This window comes from Callithrix jacchus, chromosome X (assembly GCF_049354715.1).
Source record: "Callithrix jacchus isolate 240 chromosome X, calJac240_pri, whole genome shotgun sequence".
NCBI classification, from domain to species: domain Eukaryota; kingdom Metazoa; phylum Chordata; class Mammalia; order Primates; family Cebidae; genus Callithrix; species Callithrix jacchus.
This window is the reverse complement of record NC_133524.1, coordinates 65,689,312-65,707,133: the sequence shown is the minus strand read 5'-3', so window position 1 is coordinate 65,707,133 and position 17,822 is coordinate 65,689,312. Positions and strand designations below refer to the sequence as shown.

Sequence of the window (17,822 nt, the reverse complement as noted above, 5' to 3'; positions counted from 1 at the left end):
TCACCCAGGCTGGAGTGCAGTAGCACAATCTCAGCTCACTGCAAGTTCCACTTCCTGGGTTCAAGCAATTCTCCTGCCTCAGCCTCCCCAGGAGCTAGGACTACAGGCATGTGCCACCATACCTGGCTCATTTTTATAATTTTAGTAGATACGGGGTTTCACCATGTTGCCCAGGCTGGTCTTGAACTCCCAGCCTCTAGTGATCTGTCTGTCTCAGCAGGGTTTTTGTTTTGTTTTGTTTTGTTTTTTGAGACAGCTCTGTCACCCAGGCTGGAGTATGCGATCTAGGCTCACTGCCACCTCCGCCTCCTGGGTTCAAGCGATTCTCATGCCTCAGCCTCTTGAGTAACCGACATTACGAGTGCCCACCACCATGTCCAGCTAATTTTGTATTTATGGTAGAGACGGGATGTCACTGTGTTGGCCAGGCTGGTCTTGAACTCCTGACCTCAAGTGATCTGCCAGCTTTGGCCTCCCAAAGTGCTGGGTTTATGGGTGTGAGCCACTGTGTCCGGCTGGAAATAGGACTTTTTCTTGCCCTTCATCCTATTGGGAGAATGTCGTGCCATTGGCATTCAGCCCCCCCGACCGTTAACATTTCCTGAAATACAGGATTTTCATGTTTGGTCCTTCGCAAAATTCCTGCAAACTGCTAATTAGGATGGCAAAGTTCCTAATTTTCCTATGAGATCCCCCATGGTGGTTAATGCTGATAGCCCAGCAGAAGAAGGACTGCTACCAAAACCATTTGGTATAGCTTTCGGGAAGGAAAACTTTCCTTTCCTTTGCCGACAGGAGTGGCTGGCAAGAAGAGAGATCCTTGGACAATGGAGATTGTCTTTTCACTGTCTAGAGTTGGAGAAGTAGGAGCCAACTTTCTGGTTACTTCCTTTCCTGAACTGCTGGTTCTTGCCATTAAATCTCTTGCTCCATCTTTTAACCTCTGTACAGAGACTGACAACATTCCTTTTCATGAAGCTCACTTTCTAAAAATGCATTTCGTTCAATGGCCTGATTTCGCCTTTGTTCAAAGTCTTCTAGTGAAGTGAGGGTGCAGTGGCTCACGCCTGTAATCCCAGGAGGCTGAGGCAGGTGGATCACTTGAGGAGGAGTTCAAGACCAGCCTGGTCAACATGGAGAACCCAGAAGGCAGAGGTTGCAGTGAGCCAAGATCACACCACTGCACTCCAGCCTGGATGGCAGAGCAACTCCGTCTGAAAAAAAAAAAGAAAAGAAAACCAAAGTCCTTTAGTGAAACGATTGTTGCCCTTTTTGCTTGCTCCAGGTCATCACTGGCCTGTTCTGGCTCCCTCACATACTTAAGCAACCACACCTTAATGGCCTACATCTGACTTAAATCATCTAATATTGAGACCTGCTTGTAGCTCTGTGCATATTGATGTTCTGGTTTCTCCTTTAATGCCTCCACTTCATATTTCAGTCTTTGGCTATCAAGTTGCAAGTCTCTATTTCTGTGTTCAGGCTGTACTAATTGTGCTGCCAAGTCTGCTTCTAATTCTCTGTTTCCCTCCTGAAATTCAACTAGCTCATGTCAAGCTTCCTGGAAGATATGTTTATACTTCAAGGACATTTCCTTCCAATAAGTAGTTTCATCCTCTACACTTGAAAAATCTGGTATATGTTCATCATCCATGATGAAAAAAGTCTCTAATGTGTCAACAGCACATGTTCACAATTGCTTGACCCCTGTCTCTCCTTCACTGGCTTGGCCAGGCTGACCCAGCTGCTCAGCTTTGCTCCCTCCCACAGCACTGAGCTCCACTCCATTCTGTTCCTCTTTCTTGAGGTCGTTTAGCTACTCTGGGTCCCTTGAATTTTCACATGAATTTTAGAATCAGAAAATAAATTTCTGCAAAACAAAAAAAGTCAACTGGTTTTTTTTTTTTAATGTGTATTTCTTGCACAGATGGGGTCTTATTTTGTTGCCCAGGCTGGTCTTACAACTCCTGGCCTCAAGCAATCCTCTCACCTACTGCCTCCCTAAGTGCTAAGATCACAGGGGTGAGCCACTGTGCCCAGCACTGACTCGGATTTTGGTGGTGATTGCATTAAATCTATAGATTAATTTGAGGAGAATTGCTATCTTAAAAATATTAGGTCTTGGGCCAGGCACGTTGGCTCCTGCCTGTAATCCTAGCACATTGGGAGGCCGAGGCAGGAGGATCATGAGGTCAGGAGTTGGAGACCAGCCTGACCAACATGGTGAAACCCTGTCTCTACTAAAAATACAAAAATTAACCGGGCATGGTGGCACGTGCCAGTAACCCCAGCTACTCGGGAGGCTGAGGCAAGAGAATCGCTTGAATCCAGGAGGAAGAGGTTGCAGTGAGCCGAGATCATGCCATTGTACTCTAGCCTGGGCAATAAAGCGAGACTCCATCTCAAAAAAAAAAAGTCTTCCTAACACATGAGCATGGTATATCTATCTCTCACTTTATTTAGATCTTCTTTAATTTCTTTGAACAATGTTTTATAATTTTTGGAGTATGAATATTTTTATTTTTTATTGAATTTATTCCTTAGTATTTTATTCTTTTTGAAGCTCTTTTAATGGGATACTTTCTTAATTTAACTTTTGGATTGTACGTTACATGTATATAGAAATACAACTGCTTTCTGTATATTGAGTTTGTATCCTACAATATATGCCTTTTGTTTTTAGTTCTAATCGTTTTTTTGTAGGCCAACCATGGTGGCTCACACCTGAAATCCCAGCACTTTGGTAGGCCAATATGGAAGGATCTCTTGAAGCCAGGAGTTCAAGACTGGCCTGGGCAACAAAGCAAAACCACATCCCTACAAAAAATTTAAAAATTATCTGGCCATGGTGGCACATGCCTGTAATCCCAGCTACCTGAGGGGCTGAATTAGAGGGATTGCTTGAGCTCAGGAGTTTGAGGCTGCAATGAGCCATGATCGCACCACTGCTCTCCGGCGTGGCCACTGCACTCCAGCCTGGGTGACAGTGAGACCCTATCTCGAAAGAAAAATAGATTTTTGTGAGTTCTTCAATTTTTTTTTTTGTAAGAGACAGGGTCTCACTATGTTGCCCAGCCTGGAGTACAACAGCTATTCACAGGTGTGATCATAGTACACTATAGCCTTGAATTCCTGGGCTCATGTGATCCTCCTGCCTCTGCCTTCTGAGTTGCCAGGACTACAGGTGTATGCCAGTGTGCCCACATGGATTCACAAATTTTTTTTTGAGACTCTTCACCCCTGTTGCCCAGGCTGGAGTGCAATGGTGTGATCTCAGCTCACCACAACCTTCGCCTCCCGGGTTCAAGCAATTCTCCTGCCTCAGCCTCTCGAGCAGCTGAGATTACAGGCATGTACCACCACACCTGGCTAATTTTGTATTTTTAGTAGAGACAGGGTTTCTCCATGTTGGTTAGACTGGTCTTGAACTCCCAATCTCAGGTGATCCATCTGCCTTAGCCTTCCACAGTGCTGAGATTACAGGCTTGAGCCACCACGCCCGGCCAGATTTTTTATATACAATATCATGTCTTTGGCAAATAAACATAGTTTTATCTCTTCCTTTCATTTCTGTATCCCTTTTACTTCTTTTACTTGTCCAGCTGTCCTTGCTAGAACCTTCAGTACAATATTGAATAGAAGTAGTAGTCTTGTCTTGTTCTTGATTGTAGGGAGAAAGCATTCAGTCTTTTTCTTTTAAGTAATATGTAAAGTAATATGTGGAATTTTCACAGATGCTCTTTACCGAGTTGAGTAAGTTTCTTCTGTTCCTAATTTGTTGAGTATTTTTTATTATGAAAGCTTGTTGGATTTTGTCAAATGCATTCCTTTTTTTGCTTCTATTGAGATGATCATGTTTTGTCTCTTATTCTATTAATTTTTATGTATTATAGTAATTTTTAGATATTAAGCCAACCTTGGATTCCTTGAATAAATACAAGTTTTAGCCATGTTATAGAATCCATTTTATATGTTGATGAATTTGTTTTGCTAGTAGTTTGCTGAAGATCACTGTGTCTGTACTCATCAATCATATTGGTCTGTAATTTTCTTTCCTTTGATTTTCTTGTCTGGTTTTGATGTCTGGGTAATTCTGTCTTCATAGAATGAATTGTGAAGTTATTCTTCCTATTCTAATATTTGAAAGTACATGTAAAAATAAGCATTAATTCTTTTAAAAAAACTTTTGGGCTGGGCATGGTGGCTCAACCCTGTAATCCCAGTACTTCAGGATGCTGAGGTGGGCAGATCATCTGAGGTCAGGAGTTCAGGACCAGCTTGGCCAACATGGTGAAAGCCTGTCTCTACTAAAAATACAAAAAAAAAAAAAAATTCTGGTCTTGGTGGTGCATACCTGTAATCCCAGCTACTCAGGAGGCTGAGGCAGGAGACATCACTTGAACCTGGGAGTCAGAGGTTGCAGTGAGCTGAGATCACACCACTGCACTCCAGCCTGGGCAATAGAGTGAGACTCTGTCTCAAAAAAAAATATATTCTTGGGCTGAGCACAGTGGCTCACGCCCGGCCTGTTGTCTCAGCTCTTTGGGAGGCCAAGGCAGACAGATTATTGAGGCCAGGAGTTCGAGACTAGCCTGGCCAACATGGAAAACCCTGTCTCTACTAAAAATACAAAAATTAGGCATGGTGGCGGGCACCTGTAGTCTCAGCTACTTTGGAGGCTGAGGCATGAGCATCGCTTGAATCCGGGAGGCAGAGGTTGCAGTAAGTTAAGATTGCATCAGTGCACTCCAGACTGGGCAGCAGAGCAAGACTCCAACTCAAAAAAAATTTTTTTCTGAAATGTGTGAAAATAAATTTACTAGTGAAGCGATCTGGGCCTATGATTTTCTTTCTTTCTTTTTACTTTTTTTTCCCCCCCGCCCAGGTTGGCACCAGCCAGTGGCACGATCTCAGCTCACTGCATGCAACTTCTGCTTCCCAGGTTCAAACAATTCTCCTGCCTCAGCCTCCAGAGTTGCTGGGATTACAGGTGCTTACCACCATGCCCAGCTAATTTTTTTGTATTTTTAGTAGAGATGGGGCTTCATCAAGTTGGTTAGGCTGGTCTAGAACTCCTCACCTTAAATGACCCACCTGCATTGGCCTCGCCTGTGCTGGGATCACAGGGGTGAGCCACCGTGCCCCGCCTGGGCCTATGATTTTCTTTGTGGGAAAATTTAAAATTACCTCTTCAATCCCCTTAAATGTTACAGGTCAGGTCTATTGAAGTTTTTAATATCTTCTTCTTCTTTTTTTTTTTTTTTGAGATGGAGTTTCACTCTTGTTACCCAGGCTGGAGTGCAATGGCGCAATCTCGGCTCACTACAACCTCTGCCTCCCGGGTTCAGGCAATTCTCCTGCCTCAGCCTCCTCAGTAGCTGGGATTACAGGCAAGCGCCACCATGCTCAGCTAATTTTTTGTATTTTTAGTAGAGACGGGGTTTCACCATGTTGACCAGGATGCTCTTGATCTCTTGACCTCATGATCCACCTGCCTTGGCCTCCCAAAGTGCTGGGATTACAGGCTTGAGCCACCGTTTTTAATATCTTCTTGTTTCAGTAGTTTGTATTTCATAAGAATTTGTTCTTTTGAGTTTATCTGATTTGTTGGCATAGAATTGCCTATAGTAATCTCTTCTAATTCAGTTTATGTATTTATTTATTTATTTACTTCTGAGCCATAGTTTCACTGTTGTCACTGAGGCTGGAGTGCAATGGCAGGATCTTGGCTCACTGCAACTTCCGCTTCCCAGTTTCAAGCAATTCTCCTACCTCAGCCAACTGAATAGCTGGGATTACAGGCGCCTGCACCATACCCAGCTAATTTTTATAATTTTAGTAGGTATGAAGTTTCACCAGTTTAGTCAGGCTTGTCTCGAACTCCTGGCCTTGATTGATCTGCCTGCTTCGGACTCCCAAAGTGCTGGGATTACAGGTATGAGTCACTGCACCTAGCCAAGTCCATTTGATTTCTATCAGGTTGGAAATAATATGTCTTCTTTCATTTCTGATTTTAGGAATTTGACCCTTCTCTCTTTTTTTTGTAATCAATCTAGCTAAAGGTTTGTGAATTTTGTTAATTGTTAAAGAACCAACTTTTGCTGTTATTGTTTTTCTCTAATTTTATGTGTATTTCTATATATTATATTTCATTAATTTTCACTATAATCTCTATTTTTCCTCCCATCTGCTTGCTTAAGGTTTAGTTTGCTCTTCTTTTTCCAGTGTCTTAAGGTTGAAGGTTAAGTTATTGATTTAGATCTTTCTTTTGTAATGAAGGCATTTCTAGCTATAAATTTCCCTCTCAGTACTTCTTTAGCTGCATCTGATAAGTTTTGGTATTATATATACGTTTTCTTCATGTCCAAGTATTTTCTTATTTCCCTTGTGAATTTTTCTTTGAAGCATTGGTTATTTAAGAGTATGTTGTTTACTTTCCATGTATTTTTGAATTTCCCAAATTTTCTTCTGTTACTCAGTTCTAATTTCATTTCATATTTAGAAAATATACTTTATATTATTTCAGACCTTAATATTAAAGTGAGGCTTATTATATAGCCTAGCATATAGTTTATCCTGGAGAATGTTTCACATGCAGTTAAGAAGCATGATTGGTGGGTTCTGTAGCTGTCTGTTAAATAAAATTGGTTTATAATGTAGTTCAAATCTTCTACTTCCTCATTGATCTTGTGCTTAAATTTTTCTACTCATTATTTAAAATAGTGTGTTGAAGTATCCGATCATTTTTCTTTGGAGACAGGGTCTCACTCTGCTGCCCAGGCTCAACTGCAGTGGCATGATCATGGCTTACTGCAGCCTTGACCTCCCAGGCTCAAGTGATCCTCCCACGTCAGCCTTTCAAGTAGCTGGGACTACAGGCACATGCCACCACACACCCAGCTAAATTTTTTAGTTTTGTAGAGGCAAGATCTCACTATGTTGCTCAGGCTGGTCTTGAACTCTTGGGCTCAAGTGATCCTCCTGCCTTGGCCTCTCACAATGTTGGGATTACAGGTGTCGGTCATTGTACCTGGCCTATCCAACTATTGTTGTTGAGCTGTTTATTTCTTCCTTCATTTGTTTATTTATTTATTTTAATTATTTATTTTTTTGAGACAAAGTCTTGCTCCGTTGCCATCTCTGGAGTGCAGTGGCACCATCTCAGCTCGCTGCAACCTCCACCTCCTGAGTTCAAGTGAACCTTCTGTCTCAGCCTACTGAGTAGCTGGAACTATAGGCATGCACCACCATGCCAGGCTATTTGTGTGTGTGTGTGTGTGTGTGTGTGTGTGTGTGTGTAGTAGAGATGGGTTTTTGCCATGTTGGCCAGGCTAATTTCGAACTCCTGACCTCAAGTGATCTGCCTGCCTCAGTCTTCCAAAGTGCTGGGATTACAGGTGTGAGCCACTGCACCTGGGCAACAATATTGTCTTTCAGTTCATGAACATAGTGTAGCTTTCCAGTTATTTAGATCTTTAATTTATCTTACAAATATTTTTCAGTTTCTACTATAGAGAGTTTAGATGACTTTTGTTATATTTATTTCTTACTATTTCATATTTACTGTATTTGGAATTTGTTAAACATTTTTCACTTTCTATTTGCTAGAATTTAAAACAGTTTTTTATATATTAACCTTCTATTCTAGGCTAGGTGCAGTGATTCATACCTGTAATCCCAGCATTTTGGGAGGCCTAGGTGGGCAGATCACTTGTGGTCAGGAGTTTGACCAGCCTGGCAAATATAGTGAAACCCCCTCTCTACCAAAAATACAAAAATTAGCCAAGCATGGTGATGTGCACCTACAGACCCAGCTAGTTGGGAGGCTGAGGCACAAGAATCGCTTGAACCTGGGAGGCAGAGGTTGCAGTGAGTACAGATCATGCCATTGCACTCCAGCCTTGGCAACAGAGCAAGAAAGACTGTTAAAAAAAAATCCTTGCAGTCTAGGACTTGGCTAAATTCATTTATTATGAATTATTCTAATAGTTTTGTTTTTGCCATACCATACTTTTTCATTTTACCCAATCTTGTGGGTATGTAGCAGTATTTTATTGAAGTTTTAATTTGTACTTTTGATGATTAATTACATTTGTACGTTTTAACCTGAACATTCATGTATCTACCATTCATATATCTGCATTTGCTAGGTGACTGTTTATATATTTTGTACATTTTTAGTTATGTTTGTCAGAATTAGAAAAGTGTTTCTTTTTAAAGTTTCCTTTATTGTGAAGAACAAGTGTGCTAATAACTCTTTGTTAAGCCCTAACCTATGTAGCTGTTAGACATGCCATACTTACAGGCATGTAGTACATTCTATATCCTTGTACTTTAACCAAGATATCTGTGCTGGACATGCTCACAGGCATGTCCTAGCTTTCCATGGCTTTTACCTGTTTAGAAAAGTTTTACGTTGTTAGCCAATTGGGTTTTAGTTTCGATTGTGAGGTCTGACTCCAGCCAACGGAGATCAGACACAGCAGTAAGGATGACCCCAAATGCATAAGGGATAAATTTCTGTATTTTCCTTTGTTCATTGTACTCTCATGGCAAGATGGCTAGTAAGAGTACCCTTTCTGCAGTCCAGGAAGTAAAAATTGTATTGCTGAAAGGTCCTTTGTCTCAGTGCTAATTTTTCTTTGCGGCAATGAGCATCTATTTCCAACAATGTTGTCTGTCCTTTTATTATTGAGTTGAGTACTTTTTTATATATTCCAGGTACCAGTCCTTGGTAAGATAGTTGCTTTGTATTTACAGTATTTTCCTTTCTGCAGTCCAGGAAGTAAAAATTGTATTGCTGAAAGGTCCTTTGTCTCAGTGCTAATTTTTCTTTGCGGCAATGAGCATCTATTTCCAACAATGTTGTCTGTCCTTTTATTATTGAGTTGAGTACTTTTTTATATATTCCAGGTACCAGTCCTTGGTAAGATAGTTGCTTTGTATTTACAGTATTTTCTCCCAGCCTGTGGCTTATCTTTTCATTCATTTTTGTTTGTTTGTTTGTTTTAGAGACAGGATCTCACTATGGCACCCAGGCTGAACTGCAGTGCTACAATCACAGATCACTGCCACATCTAACTCCTAGACTCTAGCAATCCTCCTGCCTCAGTGTCCCCAGAGGCTAAGACTACAAGTATACATCACCAAGCCCAGCTAACTTTTTTTTTGGTGGGGATGAGGTCAGAAGGAGTCTTGCTATGTTTGACCAGTCTGGTCTTGACCTCTTGGCCTCAAGCGATCCTCCCACCTCAGCTTCCAAAAGTGCTGACATTACAGGTGTGACCCCAACCTTGTAATGGTATCTTTTGATGATGTTCTGCATTCTAACTATGACTCTTGTCAAGAATTTATGTTTTCCTGGTTTTGGATTTGTTGGGTCTCTTGAAACTGTTGATTGATATATTCATCAGCTCTGGGGAAACCTCAACTATTATTTCTTTATCCTCTCTCCCAATCTCCCTCGATTTTTTTCATTTGCTCTCAAATAGAGCATAGATTAGACCTTCTCATTGATTTATCTATGTCTATTACCCTCCCTTCTGTCGTTGAACATTCTCTGACACTTTCTAGATAGCTTCTTTTACCCTCTCTACTGGATTACTGATTCTTTCCTTAATTTCTTAATCAGTTCACTGTTCTTCACTTTCTTAATTTCTTGACCTGTTCACTGAATTTATTTCTTTCCTTTTTTGAGATGGTGTTTCGATTTTTGCCCAGGCTGGAGTGCAATGGTGCAATCTCGGCTCCACCTCCCAGGTTCAAGCGATTCTCCTACCTCAGCCTCCTGAGTAGCTGGGATTACAGGCACACACCATCATGCCCGGCTAATTTTGTATTTTTAGTAGAGACAGTTTTTCACCATGTTGGCCAGGCTGGTCTTGATCTCCTGACCTCAGGTGGATCCACCCACCTCAGCCTCCCAAAGTGCTGGGATTACAGGCATGAACCACAGTGCCCAGCCTCCTTTTTTTTTTTTGAGACAGTGTCTTGCTCTGTCATCCAGGCTGGAGCATAGTAGTGTGATCACAGTTCACTGCAGCCTCAACCTCCTGGGCTCAAGCCATCCTTCCACCCTATCCTCCTGAGGATCTGGGGCTACAGGTGTGCATCACCATGTTCAGCTATTTTTTAAAAAAATTATTTTTTGTAGAGATAGAATCTCACTGTGTTGTCCAGGCTGATCTCACACTCCTGGTCTCAAGTGATGCTCCCACCTTAGCATCTCATAGTGCTGAGATTACTGGTGTGAGCCACCATACCCAGTCTGTTTTCTTTTTTATCTACATGTTATATCCATCTCAAGCTTATATAAATGTGGGGGGTTCTCCTTTTAAGATGAAGTCTTGCTATAACATTGCCAATTGAACTCTAACTCCTAGGCTCAAGGGATCCTCCCACCTCAGCTTTCCGAGTAGCTAGGACTACTGGCACACATCACTATATTCACCTAATGCTTATATAAATGTTGAAAGTGCAGTATAAGCTTTTTTTTTCTGACGTATTTGAGATTGAGTTGCCATCAAAAAATGCTATTAGCTCTGAATGTTTTAGTGTGTATTTCACAAAAGCAAAGACATTCTCTTACATAGCTACGGTACAGCATTAAAATCAGGAAATAATCATCGATACATTACTACCATCTAATCCTCAGACCTGATGCAAGTTTCTTCATTTTCCAATATTGTTCATCAGAGCAAAGTGTCTTTTTAGTTGCTTTCAGAATGAAACAGTTTCTCAGTCTTGCCTTGGCTTTCATGATCTTAATACTTTTAAAGATTACAGGATCGATCCACAACTTGGATCTTCTAATTTTCTTCATGATTAGGTGTAGATTATGCATGTTTGGCAAGTTTATCAGAAATGATTCCACATTCTTATTGCAGCCTATGAGATGTTACATGATTTTTATTTGTTCCATTGTATTATTATTATTACTGTGAGACAGGATCTTGCTCTGTTACCCAGGCTGGAGTGCAATGGAACAATCATGGCTCACTGCAACATCCGATTCCTGGGCTCAAATGATTCTCCCACCTCCGCTGTCACAGTAGCTGGGACTACAGACATGCACCACCACTCCCAGCTAATTTGTTACATATTTTTAGAGACAGGGTCTTGCCATGTTGCCCAGGCTGGTCTCAAATTTCTGGTCTCAATGATCCTCCCACTTCGGCCTCTCAAAGTGCTGGGATTACAGTTTTGAGTCGCTGTGGCCGGCCTGATTTGTTTCTTTATTAATGATGCTGACTTGAATTACTTGATTAAGGTGGTGTCTGGAAGGGTGTTCTGCTGTAATATTACTCTTTTTCCTTTGTAATTGATATTTTTTTTTTGTTAGGAGCTATTTTGAGCCTAGGTAAATAGTCTATTACTTATCAAACTTTCAGTTTGCTCTTTCAATATAAGTTCGGCTTCATACAGTCCCATTTTATTCAATGAGTTTATACTTCTCAACCAGTATTATTTGTTTTGATATTCGGATTGTCCTAAACTTGGCCAATGAGAGTCCCTTGAAGCTGAATTCTCTGTCCTTTTGACAAGATCCCTTCGTTCTTTGAGCACTCCTTTGCTTTCTGGCATAAGAAGATCTTCCAGGCTCATTTTGTATTTACGATGCCTCAGGCCAGGACTCAGTCATTTCTCCAAGTATCCCTGCTTCTTTTGAGTAGAGAATGAGATTTAGAAAGCAATACTTGGGGTCGATTGCAGTGGCTCACACCTGTAATCCCAGCTACTCAGGAGGGTGAGGCAGGAGAATCACTTGAGCTTGGGAGGTGGAAGTTGCAATGAGCTGAGATTGTGCCACTGCCCTCCAGCCTGGGAAACAGAGCAAGACTTCATCAGGAAGGAAGGAAGGAAGGAAGGAAGGAAGGAAGGAAGGAAGGAAGGAAGGAAGGAAGGAAGGAAGGAAAAGGAAAAGAAAAGAAAGATTGATTTTGGTGCTAAGTGTGCATATTGCTATGGAGGTATTCCTATTCTCATCTATCCTAGTGCTCAGAGCTAGGGAATATACGTGGATGATTTCATCATCGCATGTGGGCTCTGACACTATGTGACAGGTCATTAATTGCTTCCACATTTTTTTTTCTTTCTGAGGCAGAGTTTTACTCTGTCGCCCAGGTTGGAGCGCAGTGGCGTAATGTCAGCTCACTGCAACCTTGGCCTCCTGGGTTTAAGTAATTCTACCTGCCTCAGCCTCCCAAGTAGCTAGGATTACAGGTGCCCCCCCACCACACCCAACTAATTTTTGTATTTTTAGTAAAGATGGGTTTTCACCATGTTGGCCAGGCTGGTCTTGAACGCCTTACCTCAAGTCATTCACCTGCCTTGGCCTGTCAAAGTGCTGGGATTATCAAAGTGAGCCACTGCAGCTGCCCCACCCTCCTCACTCTGATCTGTCTGAGATATCCTGCTTTGGGCCACCATAGCTTCCCTCAACAGTTCAAAAATCTGCTTTTCTTTGTCACTTTTAAAGTCTTCTGATCTGAATTATTCAGGAAGAAACGGGCAAAGTAAGAAAAGGAAAGGAGGCCAGGCACAGTGGCTCATGCCTGTAATCCCAACACTTGGGGAGACCAAGGAGGGTGGATCACCTGAGGTTGGGAGTCTGAGACCAGACTCACCAACATGGAGAAACTCCGTCTCTACTAAAAATACAAAATTAGCTGGGAGTGGTGGCACATGCCTGTAATCCCAGCTACTTGGGAGGCTGAGGCAGGAGAATCACTTGAACCTGGGAGGCAGAGGTTGCAGTGAGCCAAGATGGCGCCATTGCACTCCAGCCTGGGCAACAAGAGTGAAACTCCGTCTCAAAAAAGAAAAGAAAAAGAAAGGGAAAGGAAGGGGAGAGTAGAAAAGGGAAAGTGGGAAATTAGAAAGGGAAAGGGAAGGATGAGAAGGAAAAGGAAAAGGAAATGGAAGAAGAAGAGCTTCATTGAATTCTTATTTTCAGTTATTATACTTTTTAGTTCTAGAATTTCTGTTTCTTCTTTTTTTTTTGCAAATCTGGGATATATCTGTTTTGATGTTTATTATGGAAAACGTCTAGTATACACAAATAAAGAAATAGTATAGGCTGGTGGCAGTGGTTCATGCCTGTAATCCCAGTATTTTGAGAGGCCGAGTCTGGAGTATCACTTGAGATCAGGGGTTGGAGACCGGCCTGAGCAACTATTCTTCATTACTAAAAATAATTTTTTAAAAAATTAGGTGGGCATGTTGTCCCAGCTGAGATGGGAGGATCGCCTGAGCCCAGGAGGTTGAGGCTGCTGTAAACCAGGATGGTGCCACTGCACTCCAGCCTGGGCAAAAGAGTGAGACCCTGTTTAAAAAAATAAAATAGTATAATGAACTTCCTTGTACTCATCACCAGCTTCAACAGTAATTGATTCATGACCACTTTTGTTTAATTTATTTTCCCTGCTTTCTCTGATTATTTTCAGCCAATCCCGTATATCATATCTCTATTTTTAAATTTATTTTATTATCATTATTTTTTGAGACGGAGTCTTGCTCTGTAGTGGCACGATTTCAGCTCACTGCAACTTCCGCTTCCCAAGTTCAAGCAATTCTCCTGCCTCAGCCTCCCAAGTAGCTGGGATTATAGGCACCCGCCACTGCACCCACTAATTTTTGTATTTTTAGTAGAGACAGGGTTTCACCATCTTGGCTAGGCTGGTCTTGAACTCCTGACCTTGTGATCCACCTGCCTTGGCCTCCTAAAGTGCTGGAATTCCAGGCATGAGCCACCGGGCCCAGCCCATATCTTTTTTAAATAAACTTTTATTTTAGAACAGTTTTAGGTTTACGGAAACATTGAGAAGATAATATAGAGAATTCCCATATACCCCACATCCCGTTTTTCCTATTATTATTGTATTACACTAGTATGGTACTTAAAAAAAAAAAAGCAATTAATGAGCCAGTATTCATATATTATTGTTTCCGGAAAAAGGTCCCAATCTAGACTCATAAGAGAGGGTTCTTGGACCTTGCATGAGAAGGAATTCTGGGAGAGGCCACAGAGTAGAGTGAAAGCAAGTTTATTAAAGTAAAGAAACAAAAGACTGGCTACTCCATAGGCAAAGCAGCAATGCAGGCTACTTGACGGAGTATACCTATGGTTATTTCTTGCTTTATGAATTATTCGTGAGGTTTTGGGAAAGGGGGGCCAATTCTTGGAACTCAAGGTCTCGCCCCTTTTTAAACCATATAGGGTAACTTCTGGGCATTGCCATGGCCTTTGTAAACTGTCATGGCGCTGGTGAGAGTGCCTTTTAGCATGCTAATACACTATAATTAACATGTAATGAGCAGTGAGGACCACCAGAGGTCACTTTCACTGCCGTCTTGGTTTTGGTGGGTTTCAGTCAGCTTCTTTACTGCATTCTGTTTTGTTTTTGTTTTTGTTTTGTTTTGTGTTTTGAGACAGAGTCTCACTATGTTGCCCAGGCTGAAGTGCAGTGACGTGATCTTGGTTCACTGCAGCCTCCACATCCCTGGTTCAAGCGATTCTCCTGCCTCGGCCACCTGAGTGGCTCTTGCCACAATGTCCCACTAATTTTTGTATTTTTAGTAGACACGAGGTTTTACCATGTTCCCTAGGCTGGGGTTGAACTCCTGAGCTCAAGCAATCTGCTCGACTCAGCCTCCCAAAGTACTGGGATTACAGGCTTGAGCCACCATGCCCGGCCCCTGGATTCTGTTTTATCAGCAGGGTTGTTATGACCTGTATCTTGTACAAGTCATTAGGATGTACATGTCATAATGACCTCCTATCTCATTCTGTGACTAAGCTTGTCTAACCTCCTGAAAATGTGACCCAGTAAGTCATAGCCTTATTTTACCCAGTACCTATTAAAGATGGAGTCACTCGATTGGAGCCCTCGTTGAATTCGCAAACGGTGAGTCAGTGCTGCATTTCCAGACTGATCTTTGTTGCCCACAGAACGGGGAAACTCCCAAGTGTAAAAAGACACGGGACGCCAGGCAGTAGGTCTGCCTGGCGAAGCCGGCAGCCGGGGCGGCGGTAGCCGGCCCTACCCAGCAATCCCCACAGGGCGCGCTTGTCCGGGTGCCTTATTGAACCGGCAACCTGAGACTTGAGAGGGCTGGACTTGAGACTGAACGAGACTTGCACAGTAGCCCAGCCCAGGGGATTGCAGGGACAGATCGTTTGGGATACCCAGTGGGACGAACAAAACCGCGATTTCAAACTATCCCGGGCAGACGGTCCGAGACGCTCTGTGGGGGAGGGGCGTCCACCACTACGGAGGCAACCTGCCCCAACTGATATACACGCCCACTGCTGAGGCAGCCAGCCGTTGCCGAGGCAACCCGCCCCAACTGAGATACACGCCCACTGCTGACGCAGCCAGCCGTTGCCGAGGCAACCCGTCCCTACTGAGATACACGCCCACTGCTGACGCAGCCTGCCGTTGCTGAGGCAACACGCTACAACGAAGAGACTCCGCCGCAGGGCGTGGCGGAGACCACAGCAGAGCCGGCAGGAACAGCGCGAATCACACAACAGCAGGGCGGAGCCTCGGCAGCCAAACAGTGGCTAGTCTGCCTTTGAGCTGGGCAGGACACCTGATCGGACATCCAAAAATAAAGCCCAAACCCCTCAACACAGAGCATTTGAGAAAAAAAAAAGGGTTGTTTAATGAGCTGTGTTGCAGCAGAATCAAACATAGCAGCCTAACAGCCCTGAATGAACAACACAGTGCACAGCTCAGCAATTAAACCCCTATAAAGTACAAACTGTCTCCTCAAGCAGCTCCCTGACCCCTCTATATCCAAAAGACTGTCATTAGGCAGGCATCATCCTGGGACAAAGAGAACAGAAAAAGAAACTGGTAGCATCCCTCGCTGTGCCACGGCTACTAGAGGTGCACCCCAGACCAGCAGGGTCTGGAGCGGACCTCAACAGTCGTACAGCGAAGGGGCTAGACTGATAGAAGGAAAACCAAGCAACAGAAATACTTCATCATCAACATTCTGGGTGTCCACTCAGAGACCCAAACGAAAAGTCAGCAACTACGCAGACGACCAGCGGACAAATCCACAAAGATGGGAAGAAACCAGCGCAAAAAGGAGGAAAACACCCGAAACCAGAACACCTCGCCTCCTAGAAAGGACCAAAACTCCTCACCAGCAAGGGAACAAAGCTGGACGGAGAATGACTGTGACGAAATGACGGAATTAGACTTCAGAAGATGGATAATGAGAAACTTTTGTGAGCTAAAAGATCATGTATTAAATCAATGCAAAGAAACTAAGAACCTTGAAAAAAGATTTGAAAAAAGATTCGAGGAAATGATAACAAGAATGGATACCTTAGAGAGGAATATGAATGAATTAAAGGAGCTGAAAAACACAATACGAGAACTTCGCGAAGCAAACGCAAGTTTCAATAGCCGAATTGACCAAGCAGAAGAAAGAATATCTGAAGTCGAAGACCAACTCAATGAAATAAAACGAGAAACCAAGATCAGAGAAAAAAGCGCAAAAAGGAATGAACAAAGTCTCCAAGAAATGTGGGACTATGTGAAAAGACCTAACCTACGTTTGATAGGTGTACCAGAAGGGGACGAAGAGAATGAATCCCAGCTGGAAAATACTCTTCAGGACATCATCCAGGAAAATTTCCCCCACCTAGCAAGACAAGCCAACACTCAATTGCAGGAAATACAGAGAGAACACCACAAAGATATTCCGCAAGAAGAGCAACCCCAAGGCACATAATCGTCAGATTCAACACGGTTGAAATAAAGGAGAGAATACTAAGGGCAGCCAGAGAAAGGTCGGGTCACCCACAAAGGGAAGCCCATCAGACTCACAGCAGATCTCTCGGCAGAAACACTACAAGCCAGAAGAGAGTGGGGGCCAATATTCAACATTCTTAAAGAAAAGAATTTTCAACCCAGAATTTCATATCCAGCCAAACTGAGCTTCAGAAGTGAAGGAAGAATAAAATCCTTTGCGAACAAGCAAGTACTCAGAGATTTTGTCACCACCAGGCCTGCTTTACAAGAGCTCCTAAAAGAGGCACTACACATAGAAAGGATCAATCAGTACCAGCCATTCCAAAATCACACTGAATGCTAAAGAGCTTCAACATAATGAAGAATCTACAACAACTAACAGGCAAAACAGCCACTTAGCATCAAAATGGCAGTATCAAATTCACACATAACAATATTAACCCTAAATGTAAATGGACTAAATGCACCAATCAAAAGACACAGACTGGCAAATTGGATAAAAATCCAAAACCCATCAGTGTGCTGTATCCAGGAAACCCATCTCACATGCAAGGATACACAAAGGCTCAAAATAAAGGGATGGAGGAAGATTTACCAAGCTAATGGAAAGCAAAAAAAAGCAGGAGTTGCAATTCTCATCTCTGATAAAATAGACTTTAAAGCAACAAAGATCAAAAGAGACAAAGAAGGCCATTACATAATGGTAAAAGGATCGATACAACAAGAAGAGCTAACGATCCTAAACATATATGGACCCAACACAGGAGCACCCAGATACATAAGGCAAGTTCTTAATGACTTACAGAAGGACTTAGACTCCCACACAATAATAGTGGGAGACTTTAACACTCCACTGTCAATACTAGACAGATCAACCAGACAGAAAATCAACAAGGATACCCAGGGCTTGAACTCAGACCTGGAGCAAGCAAACCTGGTGGACATTTACAGAACTCTCCACCCCAAATCCACAGAATATACATTCTTCTCAGCACCACATCACACCTACTCTAAAATTGACCACATAATTGGAAGTAAAGCACTGCTCAACAA

General features: G+C 42.6%; 1 pseudogene; it reads right to left on the bottom strand.

Annotated features, from left to right (window-relative positions):
• Positions 1 to 546: 546 nt before the first annotated feature.
• On the bottom strand, positions 547 to 1,755 carry LOC100404518 (nuclear distribution protein nudE-like 1; annotated as a pseudogene).
• Positions 1,756 to 17,822: the final 16,067 nt, after the last annotated feature.